This window comes from Physeter macrocephalus, chromosome 17 (genome assembly GCF_002837175.3).
Source record: "Physeter macrocephalus isolate SW-GA chromosome 17, ASM283717v5, whole genome shotgun sequence".
Lineage (NCBI taxonomy): Eukaryota > Metazoa > Chordata > Mammalia > Artiodactyla > Physeteridae > Physeter > Physeter macrocephalus.
The window spans coordinates 29,801,411-29,817,058 of NC_041230.1; the positions used below are offsets into that span (position 1 = coordinate 29,801,411).

General features: G+C 49.7%; 1 long non-coding RNA gene and 1 other non-coding gene across 2 annotated transcripts in view; both read left to right on the plus strand.

The window, feature by feature from the left end:
• LOC102990107 (uncharacterized) overlaps nt 1–11,123 on the plus strand; it is an 18,554-nt gene extending 7,431 nt beyond the window's left edge. The window contains exons 3-4 of the long non-coding RNA XR_008615545.1: nt 6,080–6,117; nt 10,192–11,123. This is a non-coding gene — a long non-coding RNA (uncharacterized lncRNA). The remainder of the gene's footprint in view (nt 1–6,079; nt 6,118–10,191) is intronic.
• Nucleotides 7,328–7,434, plus strand: LOC112065232 (U6 spliceosomal RNA). The gene has a single exon (XR_002891913.1). It is a non-coding gene; the product is annotated as a U6 spliceosomal RNA (small nuclear RNA).
• Nucleotides 11,124–15,648: the final 4,525 nt, after the last annotated feature.

Consider the following 15,648-nt stretch of genomic DNA (forward strand, 5'->3'; position numbering starts at 1 on the left):
GGTATGCGGGCCTCTCACTCTTGTGGCCTCTCCCGTTGCGGAGCACAGGCTCCGGCCACGCAGGCTCAGCGGCCATGGCTCACGGGCCCAGCTGCTCCGCGGCATGTGGGATCTTCCCGGACCGGGGCACGAACCCGTGTCCCCTGCATCGGCAGGTGGACTCTCAACCACTGCGCCACCAGGGAAGCCTCTCTCCTTTTTTAAAAATTTTATTTATTTTTGGCTGCGTTGTGTCTTCGTTGCTGGGTGCGGGCTCGCTCTAGTTGCGGCGAGGGGGACCACTCTCCGTTGTGGTGCGCAGGCTTCTCATTGCGGTGGCTCCTCTTGTTGCCGAACACAGGCTCTAGGCGCGTGGGCTTCAGTAGTTGTGGCACACGGGCTCAGTAATTGTGGCTTACGGGCTCTAGAGCGCAGGCTTAGTAGTTGTGGTGCACGGGCTTAGTTGCTCCACGGCATGTGGGATCTTCCCGGACCAGGGATCGAACCTGTGTCCCCTGCATTGGCTGGTGGATTCTTACCCACTGTGCCACCAGGGAAGTCCCTAGATTCTCTCTTTAATACGGGATTTTGTCCCAAGACTGTAGGCAACTCCTGACTTTTTTTTAAAGGTTATTTATCCCTCTGTCTCTTTTCATGAGAGAACAGGGAAGAAGCTAAGAGGAAAAAGGAAAAGCCACAAAGCACCTCCTCTGGTTCATGGTTAGTTTAGCACTGAGTGGTTGCTTGCAAACAAGTTAGAGCAGGTCTGAGAATCCTACCTGGGCTTTAGACAGATTCGTGGACTTTAGGATTATTGATGGAATTCTTCTGAGCTAGACAGAGTCTGTATGACTCTGCCGTAACTTTCTGTGTCCTCCCTGATTACAGACCTGATACTTGAGATGATTGCCTGAAACCTGGACCATTAGTCTGTACTCTTCATTCTCTGCCTATCTGGGCCCCTGCCTTGGCAGATAGTTCTCGTTTAGTACTACAGACTTCTTTGGGCACTGTCTCAGCCCCTCAGCCCCCAACTTACACTTAACATCGTTTACCTAGCACCCATCTCTACTGTCATCTTAGAGGGGTAAACTTACAAGATATCCTGAACTGAAGGTGGGAGGGGGCAATAAGTTGAGCATTGTCTTTCAAATTCCTCTTTTTTTAGGATGGGGGGTGCCACACCTCCCGGCTTGCAAGATCTTAGTTCCCCAACCAGGGATTGAACCAGGGCCTCAGCAGTGAAAACCCAGAATCCTAACCACTAGACCAACCAGGGAACTCCCCTTCCAAATTCCTCTGGACCATTCCATACTTCCTTCTCTAGGTTATTAAGTCCATCAGACATTTTCTCTTCCAAATACAGTATAGAGTCTTGGAAGTCTGAGAAAAAGAGCCCTCTGTCTTTAAGATGTTTACAGTCACTCTTTGGAGGAGCAAAAGACAGACCAGGTAATCATTACTGAACAATTCAAGCCTGTATGTTACCTATAGAATGAATAGGTCAATAATCTAAATGCTGGAAGCTGATCCAGGAGAAATACTTTTGCTGGAATTCTTTCAGGATATGTAGCTTAAAACAGTACCCCCTCCCTGAACCCCAAAAGGTAAGCTTACCAGCCACCCACACTGACCTGAAAAGGACTTTTCATGACCAAGAATCCCTGAATTCAAATATATTGGGGGCCTCCGAACAGCTTTCAGTACTTCAAAAAGCATAAGAAAATCAAATATTTGTCATTCCCCACACTACCCCCCCAGAAGCTACAGCAGCTATCATTAATTAGCTCATCATATTTGGTAGGCAAAAATCTTCCAAAATTCAGAACCCGTAGGGAAAATAATAAGCAAACATCTTTGGAATAAAATATTGGGGAATCTCTACAGAGGCCCATTTCAACCCCCAAAAATCTGAGCCTAATTAGCCTCATTCACTGACCTGAGGATGAGGATAGGCCCATATTTGTCATTGTAGCCCTGTGGTTTTAGAGTAGTCACAGATGGTGAAAGAAAGGACAAACTCCAGGTTCAAGTAAAAAAGAAAGCATTTTGAATAATGTCATTCAAGCTGCTAAAACAAAATACTATAGACCCAGTGGCTTATAAAAACAGAAATTTAGGGCTTCCCTGCTGGCGCAGTGGTTGGGAGTCCGCCTGCCGATGCAGGGGACACGGGTTCGTGCCCCGGTCCGGTAGGATCTCACATGCCGCTGAGCGGCTGGACCCGTGAGCCATGGCCGCTGAGCCTGCGCGTCCGGAGCCTGTGCTCCACAACGGGAAAGACCACAGCAGTGAGAGGCCCGTGTACCGCAAAAAAAAAAAAACACCGAAATTTATTCCTCACAGTTCTGGAGGCTGGGAAGCCCAAGATAAAGGCACCAGCAGATTCAGTGTCTGGGGAGAGCCCACTTCCTTGTTCATAGATGTACATCTTGCTGTAACCTCACATAGTAGAAGAAGCAAGGGAGTTCTCTGGCGTCCCTTTTATAAAAGCATTAATCACATTCATGAGGGTTCCACCCTTATGACCTAATCACCACCCAAAGGCCTTACCTCCCCATAGATCACACACACCCCTCCACCACCAGGGCAGAACCCTCATTTCTTTTTTTTTTTTTTTTTTTTTTTTCTGCGATACTCGAGCCTCTCATTGTTGCGGCCTCTCCCGTTGCGGAGCACAGGCTCCGGACGCACAGGCTCAGCGTCCATGGCTCACGGGCCCAGCCGCTCCGCGGCACGTGGGATCTTCCCGGACCGGGGCACGAACCCGTGTCCCCTGCATCGGCAGGCGGACTCTCAACCACTGCACCACCAGGGAAGCCCCAGAACCCTCATTTCTTCAACAGATAATCATTGATTAAACAACAGCTGTGTCCTGGAACATAGCTCAGAGCAGAATAGGCACTTCAGGTGTCTGTGCAGGTTGAAGTTGCTCATTATCATCTGCTCAGACTAGCAGAGAAGCCAGCTGTCAAAGAATCACAGCTGTGTTAAATGTTAACAAATGGGGAACATAGGGAGCTCCGGGGAGCCTGCAACCCAGTCCGGGGATTCAAGGACTCTCTAAGGATGCGAAAGAGAGTAGGAGTTCTCTAAACAGAGTGGTAGAAAGGGAGTACATTCCAGCAAAGACCTAAGCCTCACAGAGATGATACTGGCATCTTTGAAGAATTAAAAGACCAGGAAGGTTGGAGCCTAGAGAGGCAGCCAGAGGACAATTTAAGCCTCTGTGCTCAGCCCTTTATCCTAAGGGCTCTGGGAGCCTTTGAAGGGTTGGATGGAACAGCTGATGTGCTAATATTTGCACTGTTTGAAGGTCACACTGGCTGTGGCATGAAGAAAGGACTGGTGTCCAGCCAGAGAAGTTGCTGGGAGAGTAGCCAGGAGGCTACCGCAGGAGTCCAGGGGAGGTGGTGGCCGTGGGAATGGAGCGAAGTGGGGTCACTGAGGGAGGTCAAAGTGTCGGCCTTTGGCAACTGATGAAGTGTGAAAGGCGAGGGAGAAAAAGTGAAGGATTGTCTGCCCTTGGGTACCTCCTTCCCCCCACCTCAACTCCGCCCCTTGATGCTGGGAGACTGGAGGAGCAGGTGTGGAGTCAGAGACAGTGAGTTCAATTTGAAGGTGAATGTGTTTCACACGTTCACGCTGTGGGCTAAAGCTTTGGGCCTCTGAGAGCCAGAACTGCTGATGGAGGCACTGACAAGCCGGCTTGGTTGCCCTGGGGGAGCCTTCAGAGAGCAGAGGCCTTGGGGGGCCCTGAGAAGAGCTGTGCTCAGGCTCCTGGTTGAGGAGGGAAGAGTCTCCAGCATGCTGGGAAACAGCCCAACCCAGGAGGACTGAGGACTGCTGGAGGCTGAGTGAAGTCACAGAAGCCAGAGGACTGAGGGACTCAATGTTTCTGAGCAGTCAAGCAGGGAGGAGGTTGACAAGGCCTTGGGCTGTGTGACCTCAGAGAGAGCCTTTTCTGTGGCTGAGAGGGAGTTTAAAGCCAGATGGGATCAGGCTGCAGAGGAGAGCTGTAGCTGGAGGGCAAAGGAGGGTTTGTAGTTTTTAAGATAGAGGGATTGGGGCACATTTAAATGCTAATAAAGTTCTTTTGGAAAGAAGTTCTCTCTCCTCCCTGGAGTTCAGTTTTAGCAGCTGGAGGGCCAAGGTCTTCTTCTTTGTTTTTGAAATACTTGGGCTTTGATCTTCTTCAGTCCTCCTCCTTCTCCTGTGGGTTCTTCTCCAAGGCAGAAGGTATCCAGCAACAAGCGCCCACTTAGAGCTGCCTGGGAAGTGACTCTTCCTCTGGCTGTTGACTTCTGGGAGAAGAAAGGGCTGCAGCCATTCCACCCCCACCCGGCCGCCCCGGAGTCCCCCCTTCTCCTGGGGCATCACGTCCTCACTGGCTGCTTCAGAGCCTCCACAGACCTCTCCCCACCCACGAAGTTGCAAGCCAGGTCACTGTCCCCTTTATGGACAAGGGCTCAGAGGTCATTCTGCAGCAGCTCCCAGGGGAAAGGGACCATGTCCATATACTGCCTCTGGTACTGAGGGCAAACCTGGGCTCTGCAGGCAGAAGCAGCTGAGGATGTCCAGACAGCCTGCGTCTACTCCGGGAAACCGGGAACGGGGATTCCTGGAGCCCCTTTTCAACCTTGCCTCTTAATCAGCAAAAACTTCCCCTTAGATATAGGCCTATCCACTCTCCCAGGATAACGATTCTTTCCCACACCCTGTGCCTGGGCTCTAGGACCCCCACCTCCATCCCATCTTCTTCCAATTGCAACAGGTGCCTCTCCCTCATCCATTTCTTCTTTCAACAAATATTTGAGTGTTTACTGTGTTCTGTCGTAGTCCGAACGCGGGTTGGAAAAGAATTTCCAGACGCAAAGCAGAATGTAAAGAGGTTAGAATTTGTTAGAGGGAATGGTCGCTGCCAGAACAGCAGGCCGACTTCCTAGTAGTCTGGGAGAGCCAACCCCGAACATGTGCTATTAGTCAGTTTTTATAGCCCTAGAACAGAGAAATGATCTGAGGTGAAATTTTTGTTTTCTGATTGGTCGAGGCACATATACCTTCCTTCTTTAGAGTGGGAGTGGGACAGGGCAGATGCCTTTCCTTATTTGGGACGAGAGAGGAACGGGTCTCGTAGCCCAGGTGGGCTCAGGAATTTCGTACCCATCGCAACATGGCGATAAGAGTCCAGCAGGGTGTGTAATGCTGAAACTTTTTCAGGCAGGGTTGTCCTTTGTCCTTGAAACACCATTGTCCTTGGAGCACCACACGTTCCAGGCACTATTACAGGTGCTGGGATCCTAGTAGTGAACCACCAGCCTTCCCTACCCTACATCTTACTGTCAACTATCTCTGCCCTACCTCTCCCCAAGAAGGCCCCCCAATCTTGGGAGGTCATATCCACGGTCTCGTGTTTCTGCCAGTGGCTGCTGGATCTCCTCGGGCTTACCTGCACAGTTCCCAGGCAGGGAGGGAGTTGAGGGTGTGGCTCAGCTACAGGTATGTGGTACGGCCTGGGTACATTCAGGCACCCCAGGGATGGGGCCGTCAGGAGGCTGGAGGCAGAGAGTATGGAAGGGGTTATGGGGTTGAAAGCCTCAGATATTCCCTCCCACTATCCCATTTTCCATGCCAGTCCCCCAATACTTGGTGAACCTCATAGAGATGCTATTTTGGGGTCCCACAAGCTCGTCCCATGCTCTACAGCCCTGAGCCCCTTCTGTAATTCTGCTCATCCCCTTCCCATGCAGACTAAGTCCTTCTGTCTCTCTAGAATCCTCTTCTGTAAAACAGAAGAGTTGGCCTAGATGATCTCAAAGTCCTTTCTGTCTGGAACTGTTCTGACTTCCACAGAAGCCCCTGGTCCACCCTGTACTCCAAATGGGAGTTGTCAGGGAGAGTTACCTGGAGAAGGCAGGATAGAGAGAGGAGGGGCAGCCAGGCCACTTTGCATGTCTTCCTCTCTTAGCATCACCACATGATAGTCCCAAGAAGTAAGAATTCCAAGGACACACCTGTCCTGGTCAGGGGACCCTGGGGAAGTGCTGCCTGTCCCCCCATTCCCACCATCCTGAGCACCCCACATTCTGATCTCTTTCAGGCTCAGACCATGCTGTCCACAGTCAAAGGCTGCCCTAGGTAAGCTTTTTTTTTTTTTTTTTAATATTTATCTATTTGGTTGCACCGGGTCTTACTTGCAGCAGGCAGGCTCCTTAGTTGTGGCTTCAGGGCTCCTTAGTTGTGGCATGTGAACTCTTAGTTGCAGCATGCATGCGGGATCTAGTTCCCTGACCAGGGATCGAACCCAGGCCCCCTGCATTGAGAGCATGGAGTTTTATCCACTGCGCCACCAGGGAAGTCCCCAAGAAATTGTTTTGTTTTGTTTTGTTTTTTAAAGAATCTATTTTATTTATTTATTTATTATTTTTGGTTGCGTTGGTTTTTGTTTGTACACACGGGCTTTCTGTAGTTGTGGCGAGCGGGGGCTACTCTTTGTTGCGGTGCACAGTCTTCTTATTGTGGTGGCTTCTCTTGTTGCAGAGCACGGGCTCTAGGTGCGCAGGCTTCAGTAGTTGTGGCTTACGGGCTCTAGAGTGCAGGCTCAGTAGTTGTGGCGCACGGGCTTAGTTGCAGGGATTGAACTCGTGTTCCCCCGAATTGGCAGGCAGATTCTTAACCACTGTGCCACCAGGGAAGTCCCCCCAACAAATAGTTTTTAAGTGCCTCCTCTGTGCCAGGTGTTGGGAATATAGCAGCAAAAAAGCAAAAGTTCCTGCAGTCATTGATCTTGCATTTAAACAGGGGGTTGTGATAAACAATAATACTAAGGAGATAACGTTGAGCAGTCTAAGTGCTATGAAAAGAAATGGAGCAGAATAAGGTGCTGGAGTGACAGAGGTGGGAAGGTTAGGGAGGTGGGCAGCTCTTTTTGTTTGGGGAGACCTCTCTGATAAAGGATCTGAGCAGAGACCCGAAAGAGGTGAGGGAGGAAAGCACACAGACATCTGGTGGCGGAGGGTTCCAAGCAGACCAGAACGTACACAGTCCCTGAGGCTGAAGCTTGGTGAGTCTGTAGCTGAGGCTGAGCAGTGGGAGAGGAGGGGTAGCAGAAAAAAAGGTCAGAGAGGAGCCAGCATTGTGGGGCCCTGTCAGGCATGGTAGGTGAGGACTTTGGCTTTCATCCTAGTAAGAAGAGAAGCCATAGAAGATTTTGAGCTGAGGATGTGAGCTGACCTTAGATTTAAAAGGTTACTGCAAGAAGAGGACTACAGGAGAGCAAAGGGGTGGGGGGGGCAGCAGGAATCTTCAAATTAGAAGGATGTAATAGTCCAGGCAAGAGATGATGGTGGTGCTTGCTTCGGCAGCACATATACTAAAATTGGAACGATACAGAGAAGATTGGCACGGTCCCTGCGCAAGGATGACACGCAAATTCGTGAAGTGTTCCATATTTTTATATGTATAACTGATTCACCTTGTTATAAAGCAGAAACTAACACACCATTGTAAAGCAATTCTACTCCAATAAAGATGTAAAAAAAAATCAGCCCAAGTTCTTCATTCTGTTCTTGGATTTTGTTAAAAACGATCCAAGTGGGGGCTTCCCTGGTGGCGCAGTGGTTGAGAATCTGCCTGCTAATGCAGGGGACACGGGTTCGAGCCCTGGTCTGGGAGGATCCCACATGCCGCGGAGCAACTAGGCCCGTGAGCCACAACTACTGAGCCTGCGCGTCTGGAGCCTGTGCTCCGCAACAAGAGAGGCCGCAAGAGTGAGAGGCCCGTGCACCGCCATGAAGAGTGGCCCCCGCTCGCCACAACTGGAGAAAACCCTCGCACAGAAACGAAGACCCAACACGGCAAAGTCAGGGGGCTGGATTATGCTCTAGAGGCCAGGAGTCACAATTTTTTTTTAAAGTTTTTTAAAGTTTTCTTTTTTTAAGTTTTGACCCCATTTAGATATGGCCAAAGGCTCTGTGGTCCTCTTATCTCACCCATTCCTACTCCTAGTGGTATTGCACTATCTCCACGTGGGCATGCACAGCAGGAACTTTGCAAGGCTGCATGGCAGGCAAAGCCTTGGCAGAAATCTGGAGTTAGATTGCCCAGTAAGCTCATTTGAAAATCAAAATTTGGTGAGCCATGATTGCTCCCTGTGCCCAATAACCCTTTGTCAAGGGTCAAAGGAAAATGTGACGCATTTGCCATTTTGGGTTCCGGCAATGGCTAATCAGAACCTTGAGGGCCCAGCACCAGCCCTGGGAGCAGAGGCAGAAACACTGCTCTGGGAAGGTCATCCCCTCAGTGTGTCATCATTCCCCGTGAGACCTCCTGCTGTTTATTTGGTTTAAAAAAATCATAGAGTGCTGAAGTCTGCACTCAGATTTGCATCATTTGCATTCAGATAAGCACACCCTCTTGGGAGGAGGAGACAGGAGTGGTGTGACAGCAAATACTGTGGGAGGAATTGGGGACAGTCCTATCTCCTGTGTCAGAGAAAATGTTATCTCTGATGTGGATCAGGGCCTATCTGCTAAGTGTTTTGCCAAGGCCTTTGTAGGTTTCTTCTGGATTAGGGCAGGGTAGGGGGCAGAGTTGGAGGCCCTATGGGGAGACCTCACAGCCCAGGGGAGAAACCCTGTCCTTGGACACAAAAAACCTGAATTCTAGTCCACAGTCTGCCCCTGACTGTCTGGAAGGCGTTGGGGTAGTTTGTTTTCCTGTAAAATAGGGAGGAAATATTGCCTGAATTTTTTAATCAGGACAGTATATTGTATTTGCAATTTAAAAGCAATGAGAAACAAGAAAAAAAATGTTTTAAATTTTATTTTTTATGTATTTACCTTTTTTTCTAGTTTTATTGAGATGTAATTGACACATAACATTGTATTAGTTTAAGGTATACACCATAATGATTTGACATATATATATATTGCAAAATGATTACCACAATAAGTTTACTTAATATCCATCACCTCACAGTTACAGTTTTTTTCTTATGATAATAACTTTTAAGATCTACTCTCCTAGCAACTTTCAAATATACAGAACACTATTATTAATTATAGTCACCATGCTGTACATTACATCCCCAGGACTTATTTATCTTTTTTTATATATATAAATTTATTTATTTTATTTATTTTATTTTTGGCTGCCTTGGGTCTTCGTTGCTGTGCACGGGCTTTCTCTAGTTGCTGCGAGTGGGGGTTACTCTTCGTTGCGGTGCGTGTGCTTCTCATTGTGGCTTCTCTTGTTGCGGAGCACGGGTTCTAGGCGTGCGGGCTTCAGTAGTTGTGGCACGAGGGCTCAGTAGTTGTGGCTCGCGGGCTCTAGAGTGCAGGCTCAGTAGTTGCGTTGCATGAGCTTAGTTGCTCCGTAGCATGTGGGATCTTCCCGAACCACGGCTCGAACCCTTGTCCCCTGCATTGGCATGCGGATTCTTAACCACTGAGCCACCAGGGACGTGCCCTTATTTGTCTTATAACTGGAAGTTTGTACCTTTTGACCATCTTCAGAAATTTCCCCAACCTCTAGAAATAAGAATTTTAAATCCCCATGTGAGTCCCACCAATCTGCCTGCCTCACAGGTTGCTGTAAACTGATTGGACGGTATGTTCTGTGTGTGTATGTGTGTAAGAACAGCTCTGTGCCGATTTCCTGCCATATTACTTACCTCTGATCAATCTAAACTGGCCTGCCTGGTGGCATCATCTGCCTCTGGCCTAAGGATGACAGAGAGCCAGCTGCCTCAAAAGTAGACATGCCAAGGACTAGAAGGAAACAGGACTTACTCATTGCCAATGAGGCCATGGTAGTAACCATACTCTATCAGAGGATCATCACCCAGCTGGTAGTTGCTCATTTCCTTTCCCATTCCAAAGCCCTGATACCAGAAGACACAAATAAGTGCTGAGAAGCCCCTCCTGATGGTAACAGTGATAATGGCTAAGCTTGAGTGCTAGGTCCTGCTCTGAGCCCTGTATATTCATTGTCTCCTTTATTCACCCTAATCCTGTGAAGCAGGTACTATTGTGTGCATCCCCTTTTTTTGGGGGGGGCAGGTCACACCGTGTGGCTTGCTAGGATTTTAGTTCCCGGACCAGGGATTGAACCCACACCCTTGGCAGTGAAAGTGCAGAGTCCTAACCACTGGACCACCAGGGAATTCATTTCCTTTTCTTTCTTTTTTTTTTGTGCATTCCCATTTTACAGATGAACAAACTGAGACACAGAGAGGCTAAAGAGCTTGCTCAAGGCCACACAGCCGATCAGTGGCAGAGCCAGGGTTCAAACCCAGGTTAGTGCCATTTCCAGGTCTACACTCTTAGTGTCTTGGCTATACTGCCACGTGCAGGATTAACACAGAACCATACTCAGCATCTCAGAGCAGCTGATGTCCCAGATTAGCCTTATGTACAGATGGGGAAACAGGCCAGAGGCGATAGAAATCAAGGTCAGAGGTTGATCTCTGGTTCCAGATATATCCCGAATCTTTCCATTGATCTCCATCTCCAGTGCTTTCATTCTAGTCCATGTGTCACCGTCATCTCTGCCTGGACCACCAGAACAGGCCCTACTGGTTTCCTTCCTTCTACTCTCCCCCGACCCCCGCAATCCATCCTCCTGTTAAAACCCCTCCAATGGCTTCCTAGAGGATCCTTACCATGGCTTGCAAGGCCCCCAAGATCCCATTCGTCTGTCCAGTGGCGCTCCACATGTGCCCCTGCTCACTCTGCTCCGGCCACAGAGGCCTTCTTTCCACCTGGGTTATTCAGCCTCAGGCTTGCACTTATTTTTCTCTCTGCCTGGACCACTTTTCTTGAGGCTCTTCTCGTGCCTTCTTCTTGTCATTCAGCTCACTTGTCTCCTTCTCAGGAAGGTTTCCCAACTATGATGTCTAAAGCAGTCCTTCATAGCTCTTAGCATTCTCTGAAACGACCTTGTTTATATGTGTGTGTACACTTACTGCCTATTTTCCCCCCACCTAGAAGGTAGAGACTGTCTTGGTCACCACCGTATTCCCGTCTGTGCCAGGCTGGGTGCTCAAAGAATATTTGAAGAGTGAAGGACAGGATTAAGATTACTGGGCATTGCTGGCCTTTTGCTCCTGTTCAGCAGCCAAGGACCTGAGACTTACCTTGAAGTCGATGGAAAATGGACCCTTGACAATTTGTGCACTCGGGGTGGCGGGGCACATATATACTCTCATAACTTTCTCCAAAGACACAGAAGTCATGGCTGGCAAAAGTGGGGAGCTTTTCAAAGAAATTCAGCAGTGCTTGGCAGTTGTCAGAAGCCACCTGAACGGAGAGGAAGTGGGGCCCAAGGTGGGGGTCAAGGTGGGAAAGAATCACAGACAGGCTCCCCTGCCCCAGCCAAAGGGTGAGAAGAGATCATATACTCATTTGCACATTTTGCTGATCTCCCTGAGCTCCCCTCTTACCCACTCTGGTCCATTCTCCCTTTTTCTTTAACATGGCAGAGCTGGTCTGATCCAGGCAGTCCAGGGCTTCACACTCTTCAGAGCTTCCTATCACCCTTAACCCTAATGGGGCTTATGAGACTTTCGGTAGTCAGGCCCTGCACAACTCACCAGCCCCATTCTCCCTCTTTTTTTTTTTTTTTTTATCTTTTGGCCACACCGCGCGACATGCTTAGTTCCCTGACCAGGGGTCGCACCTGCGCCCCCTGCATTGGAAGCGTGGAGTCTTAACCACTGGACCACCAGGGAAGTTCTTGTCACCCTCCCTCTTAAACATAATGCTCCAGCCTCTCAGGCATCAGCTTTCCCTATCTCCAAGCCTTTGGTCCCTGCTCACACTCTGTGAGTAGACTCTTTCCTCCACAATCACTGGGCTTTGTTTCCTGAGGCCAAGGGTGATGTACATCTCCCTGCTCTGTGCTTCCCCATCCCCTCTAGCTCCTCTTTTGCCATATTCCTCACACTTCTAATGACTAGTTTGATGTCTGCTTCTGCCCTAGACTGTAAACTCCATGAGGAGGGACTGGACCACCTCCTTCACTGCTGTTTCCCCCACGTGTAGCACTGTACCTGGCACACAGTAAATTACTAAGAAGAAGATTGTTGCATTCAATTTCAGATTAGAAAATGAAGGTCCTGGGAACTCCCTGGAGATCCAGTGGTTAGGACTCCGCATTTTCACTGCCAGAGCCCAGGTTCAACCCCTGGTCGGGGAACTAAGATCCTGCAAGCTGTGTGTACGGCCAAAAAAAAAAAAAGAAAGAAAAAAAAAAGAAAATGAGGGTCCAGGGACTTCCCTGTTGGCTCACTGCTTAAGAATCCACCTGCCAGGGGCTTCCCTGGTGGCACAGTGGTTGAGAGTCCGCCTGCCGATGCAGGGGACACGGGTTCGTGCCCCGGTCCGCCGCAACGGGAGCGGCCACAACAGTGAGAGGCCCACGTACCGCAAAAAAACAAACAAACAAAAAAAAGAATCCACCTGCCAATGCAGGGTACACGGGTTCAAGCCCTGGTACGGGAAGATCCCACATGCCGCGGAGCAACTAAGCCCGTGCACCACAACTACCGAGGCGGCCACAACAGTGAGAGGCCCACGTACCGCAAAAAAACAAACAAACAAAAAAAAGAATCCACCTGCCAATGCAGGGTACACGGGTTCAAGCCCTGGTACGGGAAGATCCCACATGCCGCGGAGCAACTAAGCCTGTGCACCACAACTACCGAGCCTGCACTCTAGAGCCCGCAAGCCACAACTACTGAGCCCACGTGCCACAACTACTGAAGCCCGTACACTTAGAGCCCGTGCTCTGCAACAAGAGAAGCCACCGCAATGAGAAGCCTGCACACCGCAATGAAGAGTAGCCCCCGCTCGCCGCAACCAGAGGAAGCCCGCGCGCAGCAACGAAGACCCAACACAGCCAAAAATAAATTAATTAATTTTTTTAAAAAAAAGAAAATGAGGGTCCAGAGATCATTTTGTCTGGCTCCTAAATTCATAGGTGGGGAAACTCAGGTTCAGGAAAGGTGAGTGACTTGCCCATGGTCACACAAAGAGTAGCTTGCAGAGTCAGCTGCCTGGTCACCACCTGCTTCGAAGCTGGCTCAGGCTTCCTCTGGCCCAGCTGATAAATCCCTCATCTTTGTTCAGTTCTCAGAGGCTCACAAAGTGTCTCTTCATATACAGTCTGATCTCTGCGACAGCCTCGGGGATGATGATAATTATAGCTGACAATGAGTGTTTTCAATATTCTAGTCATTTGTGTGTATTCACTTCCTTAATCTTCTGCATGACCCTGTGGGATAGGTACTGTTATTAGCATCCCATGTCACAGATGAGGAAACGGAGGCACAGGATATTTAAAGGAACTTGCCCAAGGTCAGATAGCTGGGAAATGGCAGAACTGGGATTGAACCTGGCAGTCTGACTCTTAATCACGACACTGTCCAGCTTGCCCTGTATACAGGAGGGAGGCATTATTATCCTTTCTCTGTCAGTCCCCAGGGTGAGGTTTGGCATTCTTTGATTCAAAAGCAGGGGCCACAAACCTGCTGCCTGCAGAAACTAGGCAGAAAACATGAATGGGTGAAGCAGACGGGTGTCAGGCAACAGGGCCTGGTGGGGACAGTGGTAAACTGGAGAGCACCGGGTCTTCTACAGCCACTCACCCTTGCTGCACCTCAGCTCCAGAAGGGTGTTACTAAGAGCAAATGCAGGCTCAGAGTTGACTTTTCAACAGAAGTCACAAGTCTGAATTTTTAAGTGAAGTCTCTCAATTATGTAAACAGTGGCAACCAAAATTCAAGTTTTCTTCCCTCTAATAGGCAGGGCAAGGAAAAGATGTCCATGGGCTGAATGGCTGCAGCTCACAGGTTGCAGTTTGCAGCCTCTTGTCTGAGACAGAAGGCATTTCCTTTCTTCCTCCAGCTCCCGTCCTCTTGTCCTCCCTCTACCTCCATCTAGCCTTCTTGCCCTTCTTCCTTTCCTTCCCCTTCCTTCCGTCTTCCCTGTCCCCACCTTGAGTGGTGCAGCCACCCACCTGTTGGTCATTGGTCTGTAGTTCTAGCTGAGAGAGTAGGAGGAACCCACACCAGCGGGGACTCCAGGTCCAGAACACTGGCTACCAGGTTCCAGCTGTGTGGGTTCGTGTGGAGGGATCCATCAGTGTTCCCTCTATAGGGAGGAGGGAGATGTGTGAGTGTCCTTTGGGCTGCAGGGGCCAAGGGCACCCGTAGGGCTGAACGCAGTGGTCTTGGGGCTCTTGCCCATGCCTCCTAACAAAATGGCAGCCAGAGAGGGGCATAGGTGGATGCTCCAGTCCAGGAGTAGGTAGCTCCAGAGCATCCCCTAGGTTGGCATTCCACAGGGGAGGCTAGGGAAGCCCTCTTTCTTCTAGCCTCTCCAAACCTTCGCTAGAGAGAATCCTTTCACCACCTGAGTAACAGAGGGTATTCCCATTTAAGGCCAAACTTTGCCATGGAGCTTCTTCCTGAACCCCAAATCTGCTCCTTGCTGGCCCTGTTCTCTGTTCCCTTTTGTTGAGAGACAACTTGTCTGCCAGCTACTGTGCTAAGTACTCTATGGGAATTGCTCCTATTCCTCTCACAGCAACCTTTGAAGTAGGTTCTTTTTTTTTTTTTTTTTTTTTTTAGGCCGCACTGCACAGCTTGCAGGATTCTAGTTCCCTGACCAGGGACTGATCCCAGGCCCTCGGCAGTGAAAGCGTGGAGTCGAACCACTGGACCGCCAGGGAATTCCCATGAAGTAGGTTCTTTTATTATTCCCATTTCTCAGATGAGAAAACTGAGGCCCAACCAGGTTTATTTACCTAAAGCCATATACCTAGTATATGGCAGAGCCCACAATTGAACTAGTCTGTTTCCAAGGCACATATTATGCTAAACTTCTCCTAAATGATCTAAATCTTCACAATACTAATATTATTGTCGTCCCTTTCACTGAGGCCTGCAGAGAGAGGTTAAGTAACTCGTCCAAGTTCGCACAGCTGGGAGGTGTTGGAGATGGGGCTTGAACCACCTCTGTCTTATCGCAGCATGTGAACTGACCCTGCATCTGAGTCATGCTCAGGATGGTTTGCTTTCTATGGAATTTTACTCACCTGATGCTAAAAAGTCCATAGGCAATTGATCGATGAAAATACTGGGACTCAGAGAGGGGGAGTGACCGGCCCAAGGTGACACCAACTACAGTTCATGCCTCCTGAATCTAAGTCCAGTGTTCTTTCCACCACACTGAGCTGCTGGCTGTTCTGTTGCTCTCCCAGAGTTTCTGGCTCTGAAGGCCTGAGTCTAATTCTCCAACCCTCACCACCTGGCACTAGCTCGCGCAGGGCTCCTTAGGGAACTTCACTATAGCTCTGGCTTAGATTGTCAAGGAAAAAGTAGACCAGGTGGCCTTCATCCCTCCTGCCCCACCCCAGCACTGCTCCCAGGAAGCCCCTGCCTCACCCAGCCGGGCCCATCTCAGCCAGAATTCCCTCCAGAATTCCGCTGGAGTGGAACTCCAGCCCAGACTGCCATTCAGCTAGCGCATCAGATGGTCCGGTGAGGGATTCCCCTGGGAGCCCACAAACCTGCAGGAGAAAGAAAGTGATCTTCTGGCACCATGTCCCAGGGTTTCCAGGCAGGCCAGCTTCATGGACATGTGGCCTGTTCAGTCACACAGGGCC